The sequence below is a fragment of the Canis aureus genome, chromosome 4 (assembly GCF_053574225.1).
Source record: "Canis aureus isolate CA01 chromosome 4, VMU_Caureus_v.1.0, whole genome shotgun sequence".
NCBI classification, from domain to species: Eukaryota; Metazoa; Chordata; class Mammalia; order Carnivora; family Canidae; genus Canis; species Canis aureus.
This window is the reverse complement of record NC_135614.1, coordinates 87,907,537-87,920,887: the sequence shown is the minus strand read 5'-3', so window position 1 is coordinate 87,920,887 and position 13,351 is coordinate 87,907,537.

Sequence of the window (13,351 nt, the reverse complement as noted above, 5' to 3'; positions counted from 1 at the left end):
AGTCCCAGGCAAAGGATGTGGAAAACACTCAAGAGTGGAGAGACAAAAGTGATCAAGGTTGGTTAGGAAATTATTTTGATGTGCATCATGCAGCTGGACGGAGTGTGGGAGCCCAGATACCAACAGACCTCACGAAGTCTTACTCTCAAATCCCATTTATGTCAGCATTTCCTACAGCTATGGACCAATGCAGCCTTGGGATTTGTCAGGAGTAGAGAAAACCATGGAGGTGTTTGTTTTACATTTTCCCCCAACCCTGCTCCTGGGGTGTGGGTGGCCATGACTTTGCCTCTGGAAACACATGCGGGTCCTTGAGGGCGCCCTACAGCATTCCTTACCCCTCCCTGCTACAGGTCTCTTCTGAACCCTGGTTCACATCCTTATTCAGTGACTACTTACGCAGATCACCCTTTACTTTCTCCCCTCCTTAACAGTATCAACGACACGGATAACCATTCAACAATGACCCTAACTGTATTTTCCTTCCTTATTTTTAAATAGCCTCTTGAAAAAAATGTGGGGAAATATACATGACATGAAATTTACCCTTGCGGCCATTTTTGAGTGACCTGTTCAGGGCATGACGTGCATTCCTACTGTTGTATGACCGTCACCAATTCCATCTCCAGAACCCTTCTCATCTTGCAGAGCTGATATTCTATACGTGTTAAACATTAATTCTCCATTCCCCACTCCCTCCAACCTCTAGCAACCACCGCTCTTTTGGTCTCTGTGAATTTGACTACTTGTAGACTCACAAGTGGTAATTTTTCTTTCTTAACTGGCCTATTTCATTTAGTGGAACATCTTCAAAGCTCATCTATGCTGCAGCACAGCAGCATGTCCTTCCTCTTTAAGGCTGAATAATATCCCACTATATGTACACGCCAAATTTAGTTTGTTCATTCAGTTACCAGCAGACACTTGGGTTGCTTCCACATTTTAGCAATTGTGAATAATGTTGCTATGAACATGAATGTAAAAATAACTCTTCACATCCCTGCTTTCAATTGTTTTGAGTAGGTACCCAGGAGTGTAACTGATGGATCTTGCGGCAATTTTGTTTCATGATTTAAGGAACCTGATGCCGCTGCATTTTACATCCCACTTGTAATGCATGTGTTCCAATTTCTCCATATCCTTGCTAACATTATTATTTTCTGTTTTTTTAAATAGTAGGTATGAAGTGGTATCTTCTAGTTTTGACTTGCATTTGCCTAACGATTAGTGATATTGAGCACCTCTTTATGTCTTTATTGGCCATTTGTATGTCTTCTCTAGAGAAATGTCTATTCTATTCCTTTACTCTTTTTAAAATCAGGTTGTTTGTACTGTTGAGTTGTAGAAGTTCTTTCCATATTGCGGATATTAATTCCTTATCACTTAAACAGCCTTTTGAAATATAATTGACGTATAATAAACTACTCATATTTTATTACAGTGTATAATTTGATAAAGTTTTGACATATGTACACCCATGTCAAATCATTACCACAATCAAAATATTGAGGACATCTATCACACAAAGATATCCTCGTGGCCCATGATACTTGCTCCCATCTCCTCCTGTTCTCCTACCCTTCATCTCCAGGTAACTGCTGGTATTTTTAGGTCACTATATATTGGCTTCAATTTTCTAGACTTTATATGTATGGAATCAAGTATAATGTATTTTTTTTAAAACAAAGATTGATTGATTTATTTTAGAGAGTTCAGGGGTTGGGGCAGAGGGATAGAGAGAACCTCAAGCAGACTCCTCATTGAGCCCAGAGCCCGATGTGGGACTCAATCTCACAACCCAGAGATCATGACCTGAGCTAAAACCAAGAGACTGCTGCTTAACCAACTGAGCTATCCAGGCGCCCCTGTTACGTACCTTTTTTTTATGTGTGGTGGTGGTTGGAGGTGGTTCTTTCACTTAACACATAATTTTATGATTGATCCATGTTGTGTGTGTCAAGAATTCATTGCTTTTTATTACTGAATAGGATTCCATTGTATGGGTTACACCACAAGTTGTTAATCCATTCACCTGAAGACAAGCATTCGTTTGGGTTGTCTCCGTTTTTGGTGACGATGAATAAAACTGCCATAAACATTTACGTATAAGTCTTTGTGTGGGCCTCTGTACCTTCACTCCGCCTTGGTAAACATCTGAGAGTGACATGGCCAGGTCCAATAGGTATATTTAGCTTTATAAGAAGTCGCAACTGTTTTCCAAAATGGTTGTGCAATTTCACATTCCCAACAGCAGTGTCTGAGGTTCCAGTTGCTCCCTATCCTTGTCAGCACTTGGTGAAGAGCCAGCCATTTTAATCTTAGCCATGCAGATAGGGCTGCAGCAGGATCTTATTGCTGCTTTACTCTGCATTTCCCTACTGTCTATGGATATTAATATCCTTCTCCGTGCTCATTTATAACGGTGTGCCTTTCTCTTTGCTCCTCTCTTACACATCTTGTGGGCCACAGCTGACTAGTGTCTGTTTAGCTTTGCTTTTCAGTCTTTTTGTTTCATTTTGAAACGTGTCTACTGCTGTATCTTGAAGTGCACTAATCTCTTCTTGGGTGGAGCTTGTCTAATCCACTTAAACTCCATTGTGTGTGTGTGTGCTCGCACAGGTGTGCATACATATATTTCAGACCTGTGGTTTTTACTTTAGAAATTCTATCTGGTTCCTCTTTCATATTTTCCATGCTCAATATTTCCTGCATTTTTCAAAACATATTGAACGCAATTATAAGAACTCTTTTAATGCTTTTGTCTACTAATTCTATCAACAGTCATTTTTTTCTGTCCATTTCAATTAATTTATTTCCTTCCTCATGTTGGCTCTTATTTTCCTTCCCTGGTATATATGGCCACCTGGTTGGATGTCATTTCACTTTTCCTTGTTGAACACCAGAAATATTTTGTAGTTTCATCAATATTCTCAAGTTTTGCTCCAGGAAGTCTGTAAGTTATTTGGAAATAGTTGATCATTTCAGGTTTTGTTTTTAAACTTTGTTAGGCTGACTTGACCAGAGCAGCATTTAGACTGTTGTTGATTTTCCTCACTAATGTCTGATCTATCCAAATGTTTCATGAAGTCTGAAATTTTCCACAATGGTGATGGGAACAGAAGCTATTCCCAGCCTTTCTTGATCCCTGAGGATCATTTATTTCTATTTTTATGGGTACTTCATTTCTGCTTCTTGGGTAGTTTTCCAAGAATGCTGGTCAGTACTCAGCTGAATACTTGAGAGGGATGCTCTACAGACTCCCTGATTCCCTTTTTGTGTAGCTACCTTCTTTATAATATTCATCCCTGCAAACTCCACCTGCCATGCCTCCCTCAACACACACACACACACACACACACTCACACACTGAAATCCCAGATCTATCTTCTCAATTCAGAGACATCACCAAGCTCCATTTGAGTTGCCTCCCCATGTCGTGGTCTGGACAGTATCTTCAGGCAGTAAACTAAGGGGATTGTGTAACTCACTTTTTAAATTTCTTATCTGTTACTGATCACTGTCTTTCATTATCTGATGTTCAAGATCTTGAAATTCCTTGCTTCTTGTTTAGTTTTTGGTTGTGTTAAGCAGGTGTATAAGTCCAGTTGCTGTTACTTCAGCTTGCTTGGAAGTGGAAGTCTTTTTGAGAATATGTTGATACATTGTCCTAGCTTTGCCTTTCCTTGTAAGCTCAGCTTGAGAAAGGACTTAGGTACAAATTATTTACTTGAAAGGTGATGCTAGGAGGCAGGAGAAAGTAAGATATCTAGAAGGAAATGCTGGTATAGAATCCTATGTTACAGTGGTTACCACCATGTATGTTAGAGTCTGAGGACTTAACGTAGGGATAAGCAGAAGCTTGGTGAGGTTAGCCCATGGCACTATTATAGTCTGTACATTTTTTGAGTTTCATGGTGAGCTCTTATGGTTTTTGTAAAACATTCTTGGGCAGCAAAGTGGAGAGATGTGGCAGGTGTGTGAGGTGGACTGCTGGAAGTGTACAGGGCACCTGCCATTGCAGTTGATATTGTCGGGATGAGTACATGCTGGATGAGTAATGTTGGTTCCAGTTCCCCACCTGTAGGGCTCACTTTCTTCCCCCAATGTCAATCCCTCCTGTTCACTCTTCCTCTGCTTTACTTCTTCAAAATAACATCACTCCAACAACTTTTGCTTAACTCATTATGTCCGTGTGAGATTTTTCATAAAGTGTGGATGTTTTTGTGCACAGAAAAGATTAGTTTAGAGCCACTTTATTTTTAAAATTAATAATCCATTTATTAAATGGAGCTCTAAAGCTCTGATTCATCATTAAGCTTTCAAGTTCAACTACATACCTCGTTTTTCTCCTGATAAACCTGATACATTTTAATGACCACATTAAAAGCAATTTTACAAAATAATTCAGTGTATTTTAACATGTAAAAATAATTTGTAATTGTAATATATTTGATTCTTATTTTAAGGGCCTCAGCTTCCTCACCCAAAATAGAAATAAAATTCCCATGCATAGAAATAATTCTTGGAAATCTTAAACCTTGGATGAGTCTAGATTTTTTTTAAGATCTATCTTTTTTTTTGTAAACCTAGTGGGATTTCAAATTAAAATTATCCATCTAAAACAATTACTCATTTAGATTTTTAAAATTGAAATTAAAAACTAATCTGCTACTGTAATGGGCAAAATTATTTTAAAAATTAGATAAGCTTAAAACAAAATTTTTGAGGATTATTCTTTAATAAAAATAAGTATTAGGATTAGGGGTTTGACTAAACTTGTCATTTTTTAAAAAGATTTTATTTATTTATTCATGAGAAACACACAGAGAAAGAGAGGGGCAGAGACACAGGTAGAGGGTGAAGCATGTTCCATGAAGGGAGCCAGATGTGACTAGATCTTGTGACTCCAGGATCACACCCTGAGCCGATGGCAGGCACTCAATTGCTGAGCCACCCAGACGTTCCTAAACTTATCATTTTATGATTAATTTTAAATAAAAATTATTAACTACTAAGGAATCAATGATGCCATTTCAGGAGAACTTTAGAATCAGTTTCCAAGCTTAATTATTTTCACTTAGTGGCTCAGTTGATGGGGCTGCATGGTAACCAGATTTTGGACAAAATGTGAGGCTTTGGATTTGTAGATTTTATCTATGCTCCTACCTGCCTTGCTGAGCCTTTTGTTCACAGTTTCTCAGTAAATGGGGCATTCTCATATCCTGCCTCTCTTATATTCAATTCACATACTCCCAAAACTCTAATCTATTGAAATCCCCAGTTAGGTTTCTTCAATTATCCATATGAGTTTTTAAAAATATTTTATTAGCTTACATCATTGTCATATTAATTTTTGCTTTCAGAAATTATTTTTTGAGTGTCTCCTATGTGCCAAGCATTGCTCTAGGCATTTGGAGATATTGTTGAACAAGACAGAAATTTCTGTTTTGTGGAACACACACACCAGGAGAAGGAGGAGACACTAAATGACAAGGCTATCAAATAAGTGCAAGATATAACAGGCACACATATATTTATTGTTTGGTATCTTAAGAATGGATAAATGTTAACACATAAACCAAAAATAGAGCAGGATAAAGAATTGTGAGCATTAAGGAGAGGGAGTTTTCAGGGTGGGAAATTATGGAAGATGATCGGTCAGGGTCTTCCTAGCAGGTCATATTTAGGGAAAGTGTAAAGGAGCCTAAGGAGTCAGACAAGCAAATATTAGGGAAAAGTGGTCCAGACAATGGGTACGGATAAAGCATGCCGGTTGTCTTTGACAGACAACAATGCTTGTGAGTGGCCAGCAAGATATCAGAGGAGAGAGAAGATGTCAGAGAGCAAACAGGCCCTTGTATATGATTATAAGTACCATGTTTTTGTGTTCTGGAACATTGGGAACCATTGCTGGGTTTTGACTAGAGCAATGACATGAGCAGCCTTAGGTTATGTAGGAATCCCTGTGGCTTCTGAATAGATTGAAAATGTAATGCAAATGGTTGGCAAGGTAACAGCAGGGAGATTTGTTAGAAATCTATGGCAATGATCCAGATGAGAAAGGATGATGGCAAAGGACAGACTGGGAGCAGAGGATGTGCTGGGAATTCTGGATATGTTTTCAAGTTAAGGTCAACAAAATCTCCTTTTAGATTGAATGTGAGATGTAAGAGAAAGGGTGTCAAGATGGCATCAAACGGTTTTGGCTTGAGAAAATGAGGGGATTACTATTAAGTAGGATTAGGAGTAGCACGAGTATGATTTAGCACATGTTCAATATGAGCTACCTATAAGACATGCCAGTGAAGATGTCAAGTGAACAGCTAGATATATGTTTCAGGAGATCAGGAGAGAGATTTAGAGATCCAGATTGACACTGCAGATTTGGGAAAGTTAGCATATGAATGGCATTTACTCATGAGATTATATACCTTCAAGTAGAAATTAAAATGATAAATGGCAGATACATGGGGAAATACGACATAGAGTGACCAGGGAGAGGTAAATAAACAAAAGATGCCCTGTATAAGCCACCAGTGATGTAGGAAAAAGACCAAAATATCCTTGCATTCTGGAAGCCAAGTAAAGAAAGTATAATCAGGAAAAAGAAATGATCATCTAGGCTAAATGGTGCTAACAGTCTAATAAGATACAAACCAACAAAATGAGAACTATTGGATCTAGACTTGTGGATGATCTTGGCAACCTTTAAGAGAGCAATTTCAGTGAAATGATAGGGGTGAAAACTTGACTGTAGGTAACATAAGAAAAAGAAGAGAGGAATTGGAGACAGTAAATGTAGGTCATCATGGAAAAGTTTGCTGCAAAATAGAAAATAAATATAAATGTTGAGTTTTGTAGTCAGGATAAACTTTTCTTAAAACAAGAAAATATATAGGATGTCTGTATACTAATAAGAATGAATCAGTACAGAGGGAAAACATTGGATTAGATAAGACTGAGAACAAATTGCTGATCTGTTACCATATCCTCGAACACACAAGAAAATATGGGATTCGGTGCACGAGTTTAGATACTGGCGTCAGATCAGAACATGGACCATGATTCTATGATAACAGACTAGAAGGGAGAGTGAGAGCTATAGATGCTGGTCAGTGGGTAGAAGAAGCGGTGAAAGTGTGTGACTGTTTCCGATTCCTTGTTGAAGTTGGAATCAGAGTTATATTTATCAACTCAATGTTTGTGTCCCTTAAAATTCATATTTTGAAGCCCTAACTCCAAAGCAATGGTACTCGGAGAAAGGGCCTTTAGGAAGTAATTAAAGGTAAATGAAGTCATAAGGGCTGGTCCTAATATAGTAAGATCAGTGACCTCTCTCCACACACAGACCAAGAAGAGGTCACGAGAGCACAGTGAGATGGTGTCTCCCTCCACACCAGGAGAACTCACAACGAAATCTACCTGTTGTCACCTTGATGATCTTACACAGCCCAGCCTCCAGAACGATGGGAAAGAAATATCTGCTGTTTAAAGCATCCAGTCTATGGAATGTTGTTATGGCAGCCTGAGCTGAGCAATTCAATTACTACCTGAGAGTGAGATTGAGGGGGATGACATGGGCTTAAAGAGAGAGGAAGAAAATATTCATTATTCTAGGAGAGTGGGAGAAGGCAGTGATGAGAGGGGCAGAGTGTGATTATAGCATTCAGGCCACTCTGAGTTTTATGCTCATGAATTTGAAAGGAAACTAGTTAATGTCTTTTTTTATTATTTTTCATCTTTGTTTTTGTTTTCAGGCACACAGCTCTATGAGTTCTGGCAGGAAACGGGTGTAAAGTTGTGTCTACCTATGTGTACGGTTTTGTTAAATGAAAAATCACAGTGAGAAAGGGAAAAAGGAATAGAAGGTAGCACAGTGACCTGATTATGATGATTAACCATGGACTTTAAGCTGGCTAAGTGGGGGAATGAAGATATTAACAGAATAAGGGACAACAGACAAGTGATAGAATCAAAGAATTGGAGGTTTTGTCAGAGTCAAAGAATGGACGGTGGTGGTATGGTGGAAGGAGGAGGGAATGAAGGTAGGAAAAAGTGGTAGTGAGTGAATTGGGTATTTAAAACAGAGACTAGGGAGTGATTGCAGCTTTTCATGGTGACAAAATATAGACTAAGATCCTAAAAGTGGGTGGTTGAGAGACACCTGGATGGCTCAGTGGGTTGAGCACTTGACTTTCGGTTTTTGTTCAGGGCATGGTCTGGGGGTCATGAAATCGAGCTCTGTGTTGGGCTTCGTATTCAGCATGGAGTATCCTTGAGATTCTCTCTCTGCCACTCGCCCCCCATTTTCTCTCTCTCTGTCTCTCCCAAATAAATAAAATCTTAAAAAAAAAAAAAAAAGTGAGTTGTTGAGGTAGACTGCCAGATAAAATCATTGCATCACCAGAAGAGAGAAACTCAAGAAATGAAGGAAAATTCAATGCATATTTACATTTACAGATTTCATATTGGAAAGAATAAGGATTCAGAAGCTAGTATCACTGGGGAATGAAGAGGAGAAATGGGTCTTCAGTAGAAAGCAGTAACAATGGGGACAATGGATGATAAAATCAGATGTCAGCATCACAGGTGACAGATTCTAGGGAGGAGGCACAAAGAATGATTTGAGACTGGCAATGAACTTTGGGAGAAAGAAAATAGTTCCCACTTGAGAGGCCAACAGATGAAATAGTGTCTTTAGAAGAAAGGTCAAGGATTTGCATAAAGCAAAGAGAATGTTTAGAGAATAGATTAAGGATACAAGGTGTTCTGTTGACAGTGGACCACCAATTCCAGAGGGCATAGTGGAAGGGCTTTAGGATTTGGGAAGAGATGGGAGGAGTCCTATGCACAGGTGATATATGGAACTTTGTGTGGAACCTTAGAGTTCAAGAGAGGAAAAGTAGGCTTGGGAGTCTGGGAACTTGCAACAGCTGTCACAAAGAGAAATGTCCATTTACTGAGATGCATCCAAGTAAATTCAAGGCAGGTAACCGGGGTGAAGCTGTGGGTGGTCAGGAATGAGAAGGAGTGGGTTCTTGGGGCGCTCTCTTGACCTGCAATGGTGAAAGCTGAAGGCAAAACATGTAGTATTGCTCTTGAGCCCAGTTAGGGGAGACACAATGTCACCTGGTTGTGTACTTAGTCTCTTGATTGACCTGAGCACCCCTAAGAAATCTGAACCCCTCAACCATGACTCCTTTTCTACTTCTGATGAGGGCAAAATGAACCCAAGGCCTTGTAACAGGGAAGTCTTAGTACCTTTTCTAGACCCTAGATGAGAGTCTCATTACAGCTATTTTTATATGTTACATTTAAAAGTTCCATTTTTACCAGTTTTATATGTAGCATATGGATTTACAAGGTCCACAAGGTTCATCCACATTTTTTTTACTCCTCAGAAGGAATTATTTTTACCTTTTAATTTTTTTATTTTGCTATTGATCAACCTTTTGACAAAAGAGAAAAATGAATGAACACTTAAGAATCTAGTTGTTTCTTTAAAAATATTCTTAAACCACTCTTTTGGTGTTAATCCATTTTTTCCTTTTTTGTAAATTCCTTATGGTTTAAATTTCTTGGCCATTTTGGAACTTTGCAGTATAAATCAGGAGTTTTTTTTTTTAATTAACTTTTAACCCTGCCAGCTCAGATTTAAATTCTCTTATGTTGCTAAGTCATGTTGCCCTAGTCCTTGTAGTTTTCAAATTAAACATTTTATTTAACATTTTTAATTTATTATATTGCTATAGTTTTCTCTCCAATTGTCTTTGTGAAAATTATATGTAATATTATATGTAATATATATGTGATATTATATGTAAAATTATATGTAAAATTATATGTAAAATTATATGTAATATTAATGATATAATTCATTAATTACATAATTAATAATGTAATGAATATAACATAATGAATTAGTACATAAAAGTATATTAAATATAATTAATATATTAATGTATAATATATATAAATGTATAATATGTATTTGATTTTTTACAATGTAAATATTAAATATGTAATATGTAAATATTAAAGAACACATGACTGCACAAGTAATGGACCAAATAAGAAATCAGATGACAAATCAAAATATGTCTCAAAACCAAAGAAAAAGAAAACACAATATTCCAAAACCTATGGGATTCAGGAAAAGATATTAAAGTAAAATTTAGGCTATAAATGCTTGTTTTAAGAAAAAAGTTCAAAAGAAAGGAAAAAATTCAAATAAACAACATTACACCACAAGGACTAGAAAAAGAAAAAACTTTGTTGAAATTTGATAGAGGAAGGAAATAACAAAGAAAAATCAGAAAAAAAGAAAATAGAAACCAGAATAAACAATAACATAGCATTGAAAGTAATGACCAGTTTTAAAAAAAATAATATCAGCAGTGTTTTAACTACAAGAACTAAGACAAAAAACAGAAAGGCTCAAAAATCAAAATGAGAAATGAAAGAGAAAACAATACAACAGATAACAGGAACCCATAGTGTGGTAACAGATGACTGTAAACAATTATATACTAATAAATCATATAAGTTAGGAGAAATATAAATATTAATAGATAATCTATATTAGATTCTTTAACTGAACTGTAGCTGACAAACAGTGCTGCATTACTTTCAAGTATACAACATAGTGGGATTTGACAATTCTTTACACGATGCTCAACATGATAAATGCAGGGGCCATCTGTCACCACACAATGTTATTAGATTATTAACTATATTCCTTATACTGTAATTTTCACCCCTTGATTTGTTTATTTTATTTTGCTTTTATTTTATAACTTGAATTTTGTAGCTTTTATAATCTCCTCTTTTAAAAATATATAAAATGACATTCTAAGCCTCTAAAATTAATATGTTTTTACTGTTATCTGTTGAGGTTTGAGGGGGAAGTTAAAGTAATGTGTATGTTAAATATGATTACCTGGAAGGTTTTTGTATGATTAAGCTTATTTTATAAGATCAAGTTTATTAATATTTATAATGTATAATGATATACTTGAAAGCACATATATTTTAAAGGTAGGTTGCACGGGTCCTATTTTAGAGATCAATACTCACACTGGCCAGAGTGCTTTTTCTAATTTAATAAATACATGTTGATTGAAAGTAGTCTCAGAGATTCAGCAGAGCTTGCAGTTTTCCTATTGAGCACAACATCTCCATTTGAAGCATTAATTCCTATATATTTAAAGAGCAGACACAAAATCCTTTTATGTGGAGAAGTTATCTAAATTTTTAGTGGGTGAGCACCAGAACAGTGGGACATCTGCCCATGTAAATCATGAGAAAATCAAGCAATTCAAGATGTCAAATAGTCAGATGCTCTTTGCAGTAAAAAAAAAAAAAAAAGCCCACACTCTTAATGACGTGGCTTTGATGATGAGAAAAGAAGTGAAATACTTATACACCCTTTCCCAGACACAGAAGCCACATGACACAGCAGTGATTTCAGGTTTTCAAGAAGTGCCGCTAACAGGGTCTCTGGGAACCTGGGTACCTAGAAGAATTCGGGAGCACAGTGAGGCCTACATAGAGGAATCAGATCAATTTTTATTCTTCACGGCTCTTTGATTAAACCCGAAATTGGGTAGCTGGAAGCACTGAGCGCTTCAACCTCAGACAGGGCTTTAAAATTTGATTTCCCATGTATTATTGATAACAGGTTCTCTTCTTGACTATCTGAGAATGTTAGATTTCTTTCCTTTCAGGAAACAGATGGAGTATTTTATTTGGGGCTCAGCTTTATGGTGCTGCAAGATTTATTCCTTTAAAATATTGTTTTACATTTTTGAAATCACGAAAGGCACGATCACATAAATCTTGGCCTTGGTCATTTCCTGTGCCTCTTCATCCTGTAATCACATTAAGATGTAATGACATTTGAGACGTCATCTTTCTCCAACCACCAGTCATTATTTAAATATATTTCCACAGGGTAGAAGCCTTAAGCCAGCAAAGGCACAAAATGAATGCGCTCAGAGTGGAGAGAGAGAGACATTTTATTGCATCCCCCGTGAGGCGCCCTGGCAGGACCCGAGAAAAGTGAAATATTTTAACCGCCATTTGCTTAAGTCTGCTGTTTTCTTCCACTCTGCTTTCCTCTGAGTCACACTTGCCCTCTGGTTGGGTGGTCCAGGTCCTTTTGGGATTCAGCTAAGGGGAAGTGGAGATGGGGGTGCCTTTGGTTCGTGTTCAGTGGGATCCACCTGAGTGGTTTATAGTCACATTCGTATACAGTTCTGTGGTTGTCACTTTTATCAGTATATCATTTCCTTTAGAACACAGCACTGGAAATATCTGGGTTACATAGAAGAAACACATTTTGAATGTGTCATGGACTGAAAGGGGGTGTCTTCCTCAAATTCATATAATGAAGGCCTAACCCGCCATGAGATGGTGTGTGGATATGGAGCCCTTGGGCGATAATTAAAGTTAGAAGACTCATGAGGGTGGGGTCCTCATGATACTATTATTGCCTTTATGACAAGAGGAAGAGAGACCAGAGCTTTCTCTCTCCCCTGGCACCGTGTGAAGACACAGCAGCTGTTGGCAAGCTGGGAAGAGAGCCCCCACCGAGGACCCAACCAGGCTGGCATCTTGATCTTGGATTTCTCAGCCTCCAGAACTGCTAGAAGTAAATGTCTTGTTTTAAGCACCCAGTCTATGGTATTTTGTTATGGCAGCCCAAACAGGCGGAGGCAAAACACACAGAGCCAGAACAAATCATGGGAAAATGTATTTAATTATCAGATGTATAAAGCTAAAGTGCAAGACTTAGTTCTCGCTGAACTAGTTTCCTTCAAAAATGAACTAAACAAAAAAAAAGAAAAAAAAAAAAAGAAAAAAAAATGAACTAAACAATGTACTGTGTACGATTATGAACATATCAACTTTTCTTTTTTTGATGGGACTCATGTGAAATACATTTAAAGAATTCCCATGATTTTAGGACACAACTATGTGGCTGTTGTACAAACAGCAAAATTGTGCATGTGTGAAGCCATATATTTTGTGTATCTCAACCTATCAGACCTAAGTGGATCTGCTGTATTTTGTGTTGCCAGGTCTGACGTCTGCTATGAAACTGCCTGCAAATTGCTACCAACAGAGCAAAGTGGTCTAAAGAAACCAAATATGCCTACTCTTTCTTTTTTTTTTAAAAAAAAAAGATTTTATTTATTTATTCAGGAGAGACACAGAGAGAGAGAATGGCAGAGACACAGGCAGAGGGAGAAGCAGGCTCCATGCAGGGAGCCTGATGTGGGACTCGATCCTGGATCCCCAGGATCCTACCCTGGGCCAAAGGTGGCGCTAAACCCCTGGACCACCCTGG